The 12,410-nt window shown below is 45.5% G+C and overlaps 1 long non-coding RNA gene across 1 annotated transcript; it reads right to left on the bottom strand.

The window, feature by feature from the left end:
* Positions 1–1,173: 1,173 nt before the first annotated feature.
* LOC127303674 (uncharacterized) lies at positions 1,174–2,040 on the bottom strand. Its single transcript, XR_007853338.2, has 2 exons — positions 1,612–2,040; positions 1,174–1,538 (listed from the first exon to the last, which is right to left on the bottom strand). It is a non-coding gene; the product is annotated as an uncharacterized lncRNA (long non-coding RNA).
* Positions 2,041–12,410: the final 10,370 nt, after the last annotated feature.

Raw genomic sequence — 12,410 nt, 5'->3', positions numbered from 1 at the left:
ATCAAGCCGTGTTCACCCAGTGTTCCATGTGTCTCAGCTGAAACCCTGCATTGGACCGCCACGACAGGTACTACCCCAGCTTCCCTCTCCTGATGATCTGTTCAGATTTCCTGTTCGTATCCTCCAGCAGCGTGCGAGGCAGGTTGGACACCGGACCGTAGCTCAGGTCCTCGTGCAATGGAGTGGCTTGCCAGCGGCACAGGCGACCTGGGAGGATCGTGACTCGCTCCAGCAGCATTTCCAGACAGCCCCTGCTTGGGGACAAGCAGGTTCTCAACAGCGGGGGATTGTCAGCGACCAGGAGGGCGACGAGGCTGACAGCACGCAAGGAAGCCCACCAAGGTCAAGGCCCAGGAGAGAAAGGCGGCCCGCTACGCGCTACGCTGGGAACGAGTGGGACACTAGGACTTGACCACGTCGTCGCCTCGCCTATAAGTAGTGTTGCGCAGGGGCGGACCTAGGTTATGCTACCAGGTGTCACAGGACACCGGGTTGAAATTGTTTTTCTTGGTAAATTTTGTTCATTTCTAGTGTGTGACACCCCCAAATCTAGGTACAAAATATGCATGACTTAAAGAGTGACCCCGGGGTTTTCTTGTTCTGGGTCCGCCCCTGGTGTTGCGTGCGTAAGAGGAAGACAGGTGTTGTAATGTTATGTTAACGGGCAGTGCCGGAGGATCTGCTCGGGGGTGGTTGGGAGGTTAAATCGAGCAAAATAACAATTTCCTTGCGTTGATCCTTGCTTCTCCTCTGATCTGTGGTGTGAGTGTAGTTGTAGCTTACAAACATGCATATCACGCGCTTTGTGTGTGTGTGTGTCCATTGACATAGTCATTCTTTTCGGACGATGCTACACGGTGCTATAGCACCGGTTAGTCTACCGGAGTGCTCCCCTTGTCTGAATTAAAAATTTCCTAAAATAGCAAGTTGATAGTGACGGGCGAGGTCTTTCCTGTCCAAAAGTGTCTTCTACCAGAAAACCCCCGCTAGTCACATGCAACGGTCCCCGCTTTTCCGAGAAGGAAAAAATAATTCTAGCACTCCCCTTTGTTCTTCAATTTTCCCAAAAACTTTATCCACCGCTGTAAAAATTATATCCTCAAGAAGTATATAACAACTAGTTTGTGATCTAATTAGGATGTAAAAATTGCACTGATGGATGTCGAAAAGAGGTAAAAAAAAATACATCCAGATGCATCAAAACTGGGATTACAAAACATAATAGTGTTTGATGTCTTGATCCATTCAAGAGTCTGGATGTAGAAAATGACAAAAAAATACATTTAGATGCGCGAGTCTCATACTCTCATCTACAATTGAGGAAAAAATACATCTCGAGCTTTTCATCACTTCGGAATGTAAAAAATGTAGGAAAATTACATGCAGTTGCAAAAATATACATCCAAAATTGGGGAAACAATTGGTACTCTTACATCCAGTTACAATACTGTATCCAGAATTGAGGGGAAAACATTGAAAAGTAGACGATCCCGTTACGAAAAATACATCCAGCATGATAGCTCACCAATTCGTAGAATCTGCATCCCAATACTTACATGTTTGACAAGTAAAATTACTAGATGTGCAAAAATCGAGCGGATCTGGAGGTACCTGATCCGGCCGACGCGGTCGAGATCCGGCGCAAGGAAGACGGCGTCGAGCGCCGACTCCATCGGGGCCGAGCAGGTGAATCGCCGGCGAAGGTCCGGCGCGCAAGGGCCGGGCAGGTGAGTGGCCGGCGAAGGTCGAGCGCGCCGGGGCCAAGCGGGTGAGCCACCGGCGGAGGTTGAGTGTGCCGGGGCCGGGCGGGCGTCGTCAGATGCGCACCATCACCAGTCCACCACCTCTGGTTCCTGTGTCGGGACTTGGGATACTGTACATGGAGTTTTGACGATGAAGAACAGGCGGCGAGAGGAAGACGAGGATTTATTCCGTGACAGCCTGGCCACGTACACCACAGACTTCCCATAAAAGCCACCGCTTGGTATACACCGTTAGCTGAAGATCGAAGGGCGCGGGTGGGGAGCACCCTGTAACACAACAGAGTGCCCCGGCACTAATTAGAATTCGGGATTCTTTTCCCAAGATATATCCATTGAGCTAGCTGAATTCCTCCTCTGAATTCCCGCCCGCCAACATGATCACATGCCTCTCGATCACAGGTCAAAATCCTTCATTTATTTCACGCGTTGAAGTGCAGCAGTATTCCGTCCCGATCGACCTAAGATATTGTATACTGATCTCAGAGCATGGAGTGTTAGGAACGGCAAGGCGACAAGATCACGAGGAGTTAGGGTGCGTTTGGTTCACGCCCGGACCAGCCTTACCAATATCCTGGCATGACCAAAATTTTGGCGAAGGATTTCTCCGCCCACGTCTCGCCCGCCGTTGGCAAAAAATTGCACTGCAGCGCATGATCTGAGCTGGGGCTAGCCAATTATTTGGGACTGAACCAAACAGCAGAAAGTATCACGGGCGTGCCAATAATTTGGTAAGGCAACCATCGGCTGAGAACCAAACGCATCCTTAATCGGCCAGCCGGCCGCAAAACGTACGTGCGCGCGTGCCTGTGAGGGCAAGTAATGAGATCTCCAATCCATCGGACTGATGGGGGCTTTCTCTCAGCTAGCTTGGACATCTGAGTGTCGATTTGCTTCGGCTGAATTGCCCCTCAAATACTGCTGGATTGTTGAGTGAAAGTGATGGATGATTAAGGACCAGGCAGCTAGCTAGCTTGGCTACGCTTAAGAAGAAGACGGAGATAAGGCCGGCTGGATGATCCCGCTGGCAGCTTCTTGTCCAACTCACGTTAACTTGATCGACTTGCTACACATCACAAAAGCAACTGTTAAACCTTTTTCTCAGCTGGCTGGCCAGGTGCCCCCATCTCCGGTCTCTATCCCTCAATTCCACGTTGACATCCTCTACCAAACAAACAGATCCTTCTGATGAAACGGAACTACCTTTTGTGCCTTCTTGCGGCTTACTAGTTAGGGGTCTTGCTCCAGTACAACCTCCTCCTCAAACTCAGTTGGGCTATTGGATATTTAGCCCTACATTTAATTGATTGAGGCCCATTTCAAGACCCGGTATACCAGGTATGAGAATACCGTACGTTGCTGGGGAAATTGCGCGAGAGGTCGAACGCCTGAAAGCTCTTCATTGACGCGAGCGTGGTTCGGATGGCGGGATGAACAAGCCTCGGCGAAGCTACGGCAGGAACCGCGCTCAATCAACGGAGCAGCACCGCTACTAGTGGTCCAAATTAACGGCCCATGGATCATGGCGATCTCGAAACTGTTCTGCCACGCGAACAGCACCTGCAGGCTGGACAGGCCCCGACCAAGCTCCCGTGCGATGAGGCAGGATATTTCGTTAGCGGCGACCAAACACCAACGGAAGCGCGCCAGAGAGCATGTGGCGTACCGGGCTAGCTCCGGTGGGATGGGCCCCGAGAGCGCGGCCGTGTATACGGGTTACGGGTAGCGTCTTGGTGTCGGCGAGGCCGAGCACAACAAGGCTCGAGCGCTTGGAGGAGTCGGGGATTAGAGGCATTTTTTCTATTTATAGGGACATTTTAAAATGCCCCCGAAAATCAGCTCTCCCGTAGTGATCCAGCTGATTTCCTCGCAGGGGCGCGGGGGGATTCCTCAGGCTCCACGGTGACTGGAATCATCGCTGGTTCTGGCTCAGGCTTGGAATCATCGCTGGTTCTGAGCTCTTCATACTTGGAAAGAACCTTTTGGAGTTCATCGTGGATGCTCAGTGCCTCGAAGAGCTGAGCCTCGTTATCCCCCGCTATCTCGACAATTCTCTGGATTGTGTATTTACAATGTTGGCATTGCTGGACTAGGGTGGTAGTCAGGCCATCCAACATCAATGCGAGGTGCAATCAGAACGCAGAGGTGATGATAGCAAAGTACCAATTTGATATCAAATAGAGATGTATTCAATTTGATATCAAATAGAGATTAGTTCTTATCCAGAGTTATTCGGTAACTTATTCAGTAACTGTTAGTTAATAACTAAATTTCAGATGCTGCTTTGCACCGGAGCTGCCATCATGAAATAAGGGGATAACATGATATTTTTTAGAAATGAGAGCACCGTCTGCATCAATTGATGCACACAGTCGTTTTATTGCATAGTTTAAAATTTATAACAACTCATGAGTCACATAAGGTGTACATAAAAGTTAACCAACGAAAAATAAAAAGAAAAAGATCTTTATGCAAGTTGCAATCTCTTAGTAAGCTACCAGCCACCCTGGTGTTGTAGATAAGGGTGGACACGAGCCAGCTCGGGCTGGGCTCGATCCGAGCCAGTCTTTGGCTCGCTCCAAAACGGCTCGGCTCGGGCTGGCTCGTTTCTCTCCCGAGCTGGAAAAATGAGCTCGGCTCGAGCTATACGAAAACTCGAGCTGGCTCGGGCTGGCTCGCGAGCCAAACGTCTTAAGTCACTGCCAAGTGGGCCCATAATGCCAACGGATGAAGATGGTGAATTCTGGATGCGTCGCCGGTGATCGAAGCCTCCTGGAGCAGATCGAAGACCACCGGGAGATCCACCGCGTCATACTCTCCTTCCTCGCCGAAGGAATCGAGCCGGGGCGCAGTAAACCTCCGGGAAATCGAGTTCTCCTTCCACTCCGGCCGCCGCACGCCGAGCTTCGCGCCGGCGATGTGGTCCTCCTCCGCCGCCGTCGTCGCTTCCCACGCTTCAAGGGTGAGCACGCGAACGTCCTGGTCATCTTCGTCCCCCTCCTTTCCCTCTGTATCGTCGGGTAGCAGTAGATCCCGCCGTAGCCAAGGAACAGTTCGTGAGTCGTGACCTACCCTGTTCGTTTGATCTGCTCATGGGCCAGAAAACAGCCCACTCTCTCTCCCTTGGCCTTCCCGTGAATTCAAAAAAAAAATCTGGCGAGCTTTCGGGCTGGCTCGGGCCGAGCCAGGCGAGCTTTCAGCCCGCTACGGGCCAGAAATGTAGGCTCGGCTCGGTCCCTGTCTAACGCGGGCTGAGCCCAAAACGAGCCGAGCCAGGAAAAGCTCGGGCCGAGCCAAAAGCTCGGCCCGAACGTCCAGCCTTAGTTGTAGATATCTTGAGCAATCTTCTCCGGACGGCTACATCTAGAATCCATATGCGCACGCTAAGCCTCCGGTAATAGGTAGGATTATTCGTGAAACCAGTGCATAACCATACAGATAAGCTCCTTTTAAAGACAATATCATTGCAACAATTCCATGTAGCACATCAAATTACAAATACCCATTCGAATTTGTCCTTTAGATATTTTATCAACACCATTTAGCCAATTTTCAAACATATTTCTAACATTGGCAGATGGAGGGATATCAAAAGTATACTGGATGGTTCTCCAAATTAGCTTTGTGAAGGAACAATCGAAAAATAAATGGTTTATTGTTTCAATAGAGTCACGGAAAACACATTTCTTACACCCATTCCAAAAAGAAATTGCGAGCTTATCTTTTGTGAGGATTACTTTTTATAAAAAAAACCACATGAAAATCTTAATCTTCAGCGGTACCTTTATTTTTCAAAGATATTCGCGCAAGAAAACCGTATGACCATTCATCATGTATGCGTACATGGATTTGACCGAAAAAACTCCATTGGTTGTTAATTTCCAGACCCGTGTCTTCCGTCAAGTTAACCCTGATTAGGCGATGAAGTAGCCAAACCTCCCATTTATCAGTACATAAAGTTCTCATGAATTCTATATTCAGAGGATTACTCCTTAGAACATCTAAAACCAGAACGTTTCTCCCGCGAACAACGTTATATACCGAAGGGTATTGCTTAACTAGCGGTTGGTCACCTAACCATATGTCCTCCCAAAAGCATGTATTCTGACCATTGCTGACTTTGAAAGAGTCGCGAGAGAAAAATTCATCCTTAACTCCCATGAGCCCCTTTTAAAAAGGAGAATCGGTGGGTTTTGTTGTCACTTGTGAAAACATTTGAGTCCGGAGATATTTATTATGCAGCAACTCCTTCCATTCTCAGTCCTCATTTAAGAGTTTATATTGAGTAAACATTTGTTTTTGATATCTAACACCTCCACCCCGAGACCCCCTTGATCTTTAGGTCGGCAAATAATGTTCCACCTAGTCAGCCGAAATTTACGCGTATGCTCATCATTTTGACAAAAAAAACCCTTGACATGTAGAAATCTAATATTTTCTTTATCCCTTTAGGTATTTCAAGAAAATATAACATAAACATCGGTAGACTGGTTAGGACGGAATTAATAAGCACAAGTCTATCTTCATATGAGAGTAGCTTTCCTTGCCAACGGCCCAACTTTCGTTCAAAGTGGTTCTCTATTGGATTCCATTCCCTATTGAGAAGTTTTCTATAATTGTAATAACCCAGAACATAGGAACAACGAATGGTAGATTTAGAAATGGGATGTGCATTTCATCGCAAAACGGGGGAAATTTTCGCGCCTTATTGCAACTAAACCTAAGAGAGATCTAGGTTCTCTCTTATTTTGCAATTAGGGTTAGGCAATGTGAGTTAGGGAAATTTCGACATGATCTCTTTTGTATCTTGTTGATTTGGGAATTGATTTCATTTGACAATTAAGATTGCATTGAGAATATCAAACAATAAGTATAAATGAATATAGAAATTGAATTCACAATTCAAATACAAATTATGAATTCAAATGACTTTGATTTTCAAAGTGAATAATAAATACCACATTTATTCAAGAATATAAACTTTACACAAATCAAAAGCTCATAAGTAAAATTTGAGTTTTATTGATATCACAACACAGATTACATTGTCTTTACAAGATTCTAGATACAAGAATTAAAGAACAATAAACAGAAATGAAAATGAAGATTACAATACTGATCCTAAACTAAAAACCTAGGCTAAATGACTTGAAATATATCTTCATGGTCATATTCATCTTCAAAACCTGCAAAATAACACAGCAAGTACTAGCCAGAGAGTTAAGTGTTAGACAGAATTCAGTTTGGACAGAACCAACTGTCCTGCACACTTGTGCTTGTCCAAAGCCCTGGACAGCACAAGATAAGGGCAACAGCAGACCAAACCTGAGCACCACCAGGGGCTCAAGTTTCAGCATATGAGAGCACACAGCTCATGTGTGCTGAGCAAGCCACAGCAACGCAATGCACAGGCTTAGTCACCAAAGCAAGCCAGGCCTGTGTGGCATTGCAAGAACAGAAGTAGAGCTCATATAAAAGGGGCACAAACCCTAGAAACAGTACCCAGTCGACCAGATAAGGATTCACAAGGTAAGGTGAAGATAGAGCAGGATAGTTCATCCAGTTCTTGCTCAAGAACAGCACCAACCAACACACAACCACTCAACCACCAGAAATCATGGTGACCTGAGAAGATCAACCAAGACCTGGAGGTGAAGGGCTGTGACACACACAAACCAGAAGTCGGCATCAACACAATATTTCACTCTAGGAGCTGGAACAAGGTATACCTAGTTCCTGGAGAAGATCCCATGGATCTAATCCATAAATCATGCATGACATATGTCATGGGATTGAGCAGATGCTCAATGGGTAAATCATCACTTGGTTTTCACCAAGGATCACTGTCAGTCTAGAAGCCACTAAGACAGAAACCATCTAGATACAGATCATGTGCACAGAAGCTAGAAATCATGCACTGATGCACATACTAGCAAGATCTCATGCACAGACAGCACCAGTAGATGTATTGCAAGGATTAGCAGCTAACAAAGACTACACAGAAAATCCTAAGCATGCAACCATCAGTAAACCCTAGAATTCTTCACAGGCAAGCATATTGGCATTCATATTCTTTATGATCCCCAAATATGCAAGCAAAGATGAGTAGCCAACAAGATCCAGCCAACCATGTGAGAAACCTGTTAGTAGCAAGGCTACTGAGGTCACATCACACATAGAACCATCCAAAGCAAAGCCAAATACAAAGCATCATTATCCAGAAATGGATTCAGACTTCATTTGCTTGACAATTAATCATGAAAAGCAAATTCATATAAAGCAAGTTATTTAATCATTACTGCATAAGCAGTTCATCATTAATTAATTTATCCAAGCATGAATACATAACAAATCCATGCAATATTTTGACAGTAGCACACTGTGAGGCACACCAGCACATGTCACTGCATCATAGCTACTGGATCAAGTCCAGTGAGCTAGGAAGAGCAGCAGCACACATATACAGTAGCATAGTCATGCTTGAACAGCAGCATCAGTAAGCAACCAAGTCACTGACATTTAATTGATCAAATGGATCAATTGAATCAAGTCAAGCCACACAGATAGGCTAGCCAACAAGAAATGATTGATCCAATGGATCATTGGATTACACAGGAGGCACAAAAGCAACTCACAGGCATCACTGGCATTCACAAGTGTCACAGATCATAGCAGTACACCTAGACAAGCAAGTATAAGATGCCAGTAAGCACAAGCAAGCTCATAAGCATGTACAGCATGGCATAGCAAGATCATAGCATGATAGGAGTAGTAAGCAAGCAACACGTGGCATGAACAGCAAGCAACACACACTGGCCAGTAACCAAGACTTGGTGAATTGGCCAGAGCTTGTAGAGAAGAGAGGCATAGGTAGCATAGGCAGTAGCAGCAAGGCTCTGCATGATCATAGGATCATCAGAAGGCTGTAGAGCAAGAGGTAGAAGGAGCACAGAAGCATGGGAGGCGCACAGGCATGGAGAGGAGAAGGAGGAGGAGCAGAGAACCTTACCCGCGCCTGGTGGCAGAGGCTATGGCATGGCGAGGCAGTGCCCGTGCGGCCATAGCAGCTGCAAAGCCAGGGAGGACACCGGCGTTACGCCGACGAACACCACCAGTAGCACAGCACCGGAGACGACGGCACAGGCGTTGCGAGCAGCACCCGCGCCATGTCAGTCTCGGAGGTGCGCACACGTCGACGACGAGGACGGGAGCTCATCGGAGATCACCAATCGCCGGAGGCGATTCTCCACGAGATCCAGAGAGGAGGTGATCCGCCAGAGGAGGAAGCAATCGAAGGAACCACGCGGACTGATCGATAGATTGTCGCGCGGCGGTTTAGATCAGGTAGGTGGAGAAGTCAGGGGAGCACGGAGGCGGCCGGAGCACGGCGGCGGCCATGGCGGCGACGCCATCGCCACGAGTGTTGCTAGAGGGTTAGGGTTAGGTCGAGTGAGAGAGAGAGAGAGAGAGAGAGAGACGCGAGTGAGTGAGTGAGGTGGGCCGCTGCGGCGCCACCGACCCGTTATGGGACTAGCCTTAGTGGGTTGTCCAAATGGGCTTTAGTAAGTGGGCTGGCCCAATAGGGGCCAGGGGGTATTTTAGACTTTTCACATTATAGAAAATAGCCAGAATTTCACCGATTTTTAGTAAATAAAATACACCTCTAAAAATCCATTAAATATTGGATTTGTGAATGAAAAATTATTCTTAACAAGAATAAAATATGAAATAGAATTTAGGAAACAAATTCAAATTTGTGAATTTGATGAATTTAAAATAAAAACTTGGAATTTCAAACTATTATTTCCTTGTATTTATAAATCAAGGAAAAATCTCAAATAAGTTCAAATACTTATTTTCAAACATTTCAAAATGAAATTCTATTATTCCAAGTCATTTCTATTTAAGAAATATATTTTCCAAAGGAAAATACTCTATTCCTTTTTTATTCCAAAAATATAGAGGCAACTCTATTATTTCAAATTATTTTGGAATGAATAATGAATCACCAAGGTAGAGTAATATTTCTTTGAATCATTTTACCTTATGATAATTAAAGTGTTTCTACACATAAAAACAATTGCAAATTACTGCCAAAGGCATAAATCTAAATTCAACCCTAAATTGTAACAAATAATTGGGGTAAAGGGATTCCACATAAAATATTACATTCATGACTGCATTATTTGGAATTTATAACATTGTCCTTACCGGACAATGATGCTTCTTACAGAACCCGAGGTCCAGGTTCCATCCACTGCATTGAACTGCACTATCTCGCAGTCCACAGGCAAGTTCACCCTTGCTCATACCAACTTGAGTATTTTCTATTACTTTAATGCAAAGCTATATACTTATCATTCCTGCATCGCAAATAAAATGTTACTTTTCCAACTATGAATATGACTATGTGGCTAGAAATGGAACCATGGTATGTGTTGATATGGTGGAGGTTCCATTGCATGGGTTATATTTACCTAGGAGTAATTACCAATGCGTCCAGTGATTCTAGCGCCGTACATACCGCGTTGACCATAAGATCTATAATAGCTCTGGGGAAGCCAACTTTATCTTTTTCCTCTCGCACGCCAACGGACTAGTGATAAGGGTTGCCTGGATCGGTCTATCTTTGGTAAAGGTGGGGACATGTGGTCTTGCACGGTCTACCATTAGATACAGGGGAGGGCAAACTTGTCATTGGTCTATGAAGGATTGTAAGGGTTGTCCGGATCGGTCTATCTATGGTGTATAGGACGGGGAACATAAAATTGTTCGGATCGGTCTACCTTATTAGTATAGGGGAGAACAAGTGCTTGCGTTGGTCTACCCATAGATATAGGGGAGGACAGACTTACAAAAGGGTGGGTTTACGAGATTGCGAAGAAGATGGTGTGGGCTTGGATCTTCATACCTGGCCTCACACCAAAGGAAGTGTGAACGGGGGCAAGTCCCTGCGGATGGCAAAAAGGATGGGATCTCTTATGGGAAAAGTAACGCACCTCTGCAGAGTGTATCAAATTGTGACTGTCACTCCTTGTTCCGGGAAGGGAACTGCGAACGCGGCAGGAAAGGAACTCCACGAAGTTCTGGTCAACCTGTGAAGACTGACGGGCATAGTTTTCATAATAAAAGCAACCTTTTGAAGAAATTATTTCAAAACATGCATTGACTTGCGATTTCCTGATCAATGGTCGTAGCTAGTGCATCAAACACCTTTTACTCTTTTGAACTTGCTGAGTACCCCTGTACTCACTTTCTTTCGACACCCTTGCTAGACTGTAATACGGAAGTGGAGGCTATCGCCGATGGAGCACCGGAAGGAAGCTACGAGCTGGTCTACGAGGAACCTGATCTTACCGGAGGAGTTGAAGGAGTAGACTATGGGATAGTCTACGGACCCGATGACACGGAGGTGGAGGAGTAGTGATATACAGTAGCATCATAGAGCCGAGCAGCATAGAACTTACCTAAATAAGTTGCTGAGCTCTCTTTCATATATGGTTATGAGTTGTAATCGTACTTAAGTAGTATCTTAGGGTGTTCTCATAGGACCTGTGAGAATGCAAACTTGTTAAGACAATGTTTGTAATAATATATGGAGTGTTATGACATGCAATGTTTCTGTTGTACCACTCTGAGGGATATGGCAATTGTGAAGAAGTCCCTTCACAAAGATCATATCAACAACTTGTATACTACAACATGCAGTGGTATGCTGGGTCACCGCAGCTGGTATCAGAGCAAATGTTGCGACCTTAGGTTGGAAAAACCTAGTTTAGGGAAGAAACCTGTAGGATTCAAGTAGAAATAGTAAAGGATTCTCTAGAAATATGGTGATTATTCATATGAGAATAGCAAAACCATATATTTTAGTGCGATAATTCTTTATTATAGCTATTATGATGCATCATCACTACTAATATTCTGCTTTTTGTATACAGCCATAATGGCGAACACGTTTCCTAAGAGGACTTTGAGGAAAGTTGAGGGATGGCTCGGTGATTATGATGGACCAATCACAGATCTCCTGCGTGGGATGTTGAAGGAACTCCATTGTGACCCACGGATACATGTTATCAAGTATACCTATTATGATGGGGAAATCCTAGCCAAGTGCGGAGTATCGGTCCAACTACCGATGCAACTGATGATGAGTCGTATAATGCCATACGGAGAAGCTAAAACCATCACCATAGCCTATCACATGGCCCTATTCAAGGCAATCCTTTAGATAAGGCAGCACAAGTCAGTAGAACTGCTATGTTCAGAGTATTCTCATATACCTCATGCCGAGGAAGATGAGGATCCCACTCTGAATCATCTAGTGTTAGCACACAGAAGCCCTGAAGCTGCAGCACAGCACATGGATAGCTGTAAGTCTTTATTAACCACGATGTACCTTTTACACATGAAGATGAGGGGTGAGATTGATCACATGCTAGCTGAGTTCACGGACCCTGATAAAGTCCAAGCTCGGATGCGTGATCTGAGGGCACAACCACAACACACTACACCTTTCTTTAGCCTAGACAGCTATGTAGATTTGAGTGACCAACTACCCAAGAGAGATCCACTCACACCCAACTTTGTCCCACACTATCCGCATGTGTCAGCATCGTATGAATCTGGATATGGGGGAGATGATTCCAG

Source organism: Lolium perenne, chromosome 1 (genome assembly GCF_019359855.2).
Source record: "Lolium perenne isolate Kyuss_39 chromosome 1, Kyuss_2.0, whole genome shotgun sequence".
NCBI classification, from domain to species: Eukaryota; Viridiplantae; Streptophyta; class Magnoliopsida; order Poales; family Poaceae; genus Lolium; species Lolium perenne.
Note: the sequence above shows the minus strand (reverse complement) of the source record. Positions and strands in the feature narration are given on the sequence as shown.